Here is a 3,540-nt window from a genome sequence, read left to right as displayed (position 1 = left end):
CTTAGCGCTCTGGGAGGAGGACACAATGGAGTTGTCAACCGTGATGGCGAGATCATGGAACGGGCAGTCCTTCCCCGGGAGGAAGAGGAGCTCCGTCTTGCTGAGGTTCAGCTTGAGGTGGTGATCCGTCATCCACACTGATATGTCTGCCAGACATGCAGAGATGCGATTCGCCACCTGGTCATCAGAAGGGGGAAAGGAGAAGATTAATTGTGTGTCGTCTGCATAGCAATGATAGGAGAGACCATGTGAGGTTATGACAGAGCCAAGTGACTTGGTGTATAGCGAGAATAAGAGAGGGCCTAGAACAGAGCCCTGGGGGACACCAGTGGTGAGAGCGCGTGGTGAGGAGACAGATTCTCGCCACGCCACCTGGTAGGAGCGACCTGTCAGGTAGGACGCAACCAAGCGTGGGCCGCGCCGGAGATGCCCAACTCGGAGAGGGTGGAGAGGAGGATCTGATGGTTCACAGTATCGAAGGCAGCCGATAGGTCTAGAAGGATGAGAGCAGAGGAGAGAGAGTTAGCTTTAGCAGTGCGGAGCGCCTCCGTGATACAGAGAAGAGCAGTCTCAGTTGAATGACTAGTCTTGAAACCTGACTGATTTGGATCAAGAAGGTCATTCTGAGAGAGATAGCGGTAGAGCTGGCCAAGGACGGCACGCTCAAGAGTTTTGGAGAGAAAAGAGAGAAGGGATACTGGTCTGTAGTTGTTGACATCGGAGGGATCGAGTGTAGGTTTTTTCAGAAGGGGTGCAACTCTCGCTCTCTTGAAGACGGGAGGGACGTAGCCAGCGGTCAGGGATGAGTTGATGAGCGAGGTGAGGTAAGGGAGAAGGTCTCCGGAAATGGTCTGGAGAAGAGAGGAGGGGATAGGGGTCAAGCGGGCAGGTTGTTGGGCGGCCGGCCGTCACAAGACGCGAGATTTCATCTGGAGAGAGAGGGGAGAAAGAGGTCAGAGCATAGGGTAGGGCAGTGTGAGCAGAACCAGCGGTGTCGTTTGACTTAGCAAACGAGGATCGGATGTCATCGACCTTCTTTTCAAAATGGTTGACGAAGTCATCTGCAGAGAGGGAGGAGGGAGGGGGGAGGATTCAGGAGGGAGGAGAAGGTGGCAAAGAGCTTCCTAGGGTTAGAGGCAGATGCTTGGAATTTAGAATGGTAGAAAGTGGCTTTAGCAGCAGAGACAGAGGAGGAAAATGTAGAGAGGAGGGAGTGAAAGGATGCCAGGTCCGCAGGGAGGCGAGTTTTCCTCCATTTCCGCTCGGCTGCCCGGAGCCCTGTTCTGTGAGCTCGCAATGAGTCGTCGAGCCACGGAGCGGGAGGGGAGGACCGAGCCGGCCTGGAGGATAGGGGACATAGGGAGTCAAAGGATGCAGTAAGGGAGGAGAGGAGGGTTGAGGAGGCAGAATCAGGAGATAGGTTGGAGAAAGTTTGAGCAGAGGGAAGAGAAGATAGGATGGAAGAGGAGAGAGTAGCGGGGAGAGAGAGCGAAGGTTGGGACGGCGCGATACCATCCGAGTAGGGGCAGTGTGGGAAGTGTTGGATGAGAGCGAGAGAGAAAAGGATACAAGGTAGTGGTCGGAGGCTGGGGAGATTACAATGAGGTTAGTGGAGCAGCATCTAGTAAAGATGAGGTCAAGCGTATTGCCTGCCTTGTGAGTAGGGGGAAAGGTAGAGGGTGAGAGGGTCAAAAGAGGAGGAGAGGAGTGGAAGAAGGAGGCAGAGAGGAATGAGTCAAAAGGTAGACGTGATGGGGGAGGTTAAAGTCGCCCAGAACTGAGAGGTGAGCCGTCCTCAGGAAAGGAGCTTATCAAGGCATCAAGCTCATTGATGAACTCTCCGAGGGAACCTGGAGCGATAAATGATAAGGATGTTAAGCTTGGAAAGGGCTGGTAACTGTGACAGCATGGAATTCAAAGGAGGCAATAGACAGATGGGTAAGGGGAGAAAGAGAGAAAGACCACTTGGGAGAGATGAGGATCCCGGTGCCACCACCCCGCTGACCAGAAGCTCTCGGGGTGTGCGAGAACACGTGGGCGGACGAGGAGAGAGCAGTAGGAGTAGCAGTGTTATCTGTGGTGATCCATGTTTCCGTCAGTGCCAAGAAGTCAAGGGACTGGAGGGAGGCATAGGCTGAGATGAACTCTGCCTTGTTGGCCGCAGATTGGCAGTTCCAGAGGCTACCAGAGACCTGGAACTCCACGTGGGTCGTACGCTGGGACCACCAGGTTAGGGTGGTCGCGGCCACGCGGTGTGGAGCGTTTGTATGGTCTGTGCAGAGAGGAGAGAACAGGGATAGACAGACACATAGTTGACAGGCTACAGAAAAGGCTACGCTAATGCAAGGAAATTGAATGACAAGCGGACTACACGCCTCGAATGTTCAGAAAGTTGCTTACGTAGCAAGAATCTTATTGACTAAAATGATTAAAATGATACAGTACTGCTAAAGTGCTAGCTGGCAGTAGCTGCGTTTGCTGGGACAGTTCACTAATCAAGTCGCTCCGCTGAGTGTAATAATTTACAGTGCTGCTATTCGGGGCTAGCTGGCTAGCTAGCAGTGTTGTTTACGTTACGTTGAGTTAAAAGAACGACAATAGCTGGCTAGCTAACCTAGGAAATCGGTCTAGACTACACAATTATCTTTGAAACAAAGACGGCTATGTAGCTAGCTACGATCAAACAAATCAAACCGTTGTACTGTAATGAAATGAAAATGTGATACTCCCTGACCGGTGATTGAATTCGAAACAAAATGTGATACTACCTGTGAATGCGACCGGGTTGTTGAGTTCTATTCAGTAGACGTTGGCTAGCTGTTAGCTGTTAGCTGTTGGCTAGCTAGCAGAGTCTCCTACGTTAAGGACGACAAATAGCTGGCTAGCGAACCTCAGTGAATTAAGATAATCACTCCAAGGCTACACACACTAAACTACACAATTATCTTGGAAACAAAGACAGCTATGTAGCTAGCTAACACTGAACTAATCAAGTCGTACAGTTGAGTGAATAGCACTACAGTGATGCTAATCTGTGTGCGTTAGCTAGCGTTGCTAGCTCCTGGGCGAATAGCAGTGAAGGCTACGTTAGGGCGACGAAATACGAAATACGATAATTATGCAATTATCTCTGATACAAGGACGGCTATGTAGCTAGCTAAGAAGAATGGCTAAGATTATGTAGCTAGCTAACAGTAAACTAATCAAGTCGTACAGTTGGAGTGAATAGCACTACAGTGATGCTAATCTGTGTGCGTTAGCTAGCGTTAGCTAGCTCCTGGGCGAATAGCAGTGAAGGCTACGTTAGGGCGACGAAATACGATAATTATGCAATTATCTCTGATACAAGGACGGCTATGTAGCTAGCTAAGAAGAATTGCTAAGATTAGACAAATCAACCGTTGTACTATAATGAAATGTAATGAAAAAGTTATACAACCTGCAGAGCGAAGTGCGAATGCGAAGTGCTAATGCGACCGTCGCTCCAACCGGAACCGGAACACTAAGTGGGAGAACTTGCACAATTGGTGGCTGACTAAA

The sequence above is a fragment of the Oncorhynchus keta genome, unplaced genomic scaffold, assembly GCF_023373465.1.
Source record: "Oncorhynchus keta strain PuntledgeMale-10-30-2019 unplaced genomic scaffold, Oket_V2 Un_contig_22403_pilon_pilon, whole genome shotgun sequence".
Lineage (NCBI taxonomy): Eukaryota > Metazoa > Chordata > Actinopteri > Salmoniformes > Salmonidae > Oncorhynchus > Oncorhynchus keta.
This window is presented reverse-complemented; position numbering follows the sequence as displayed.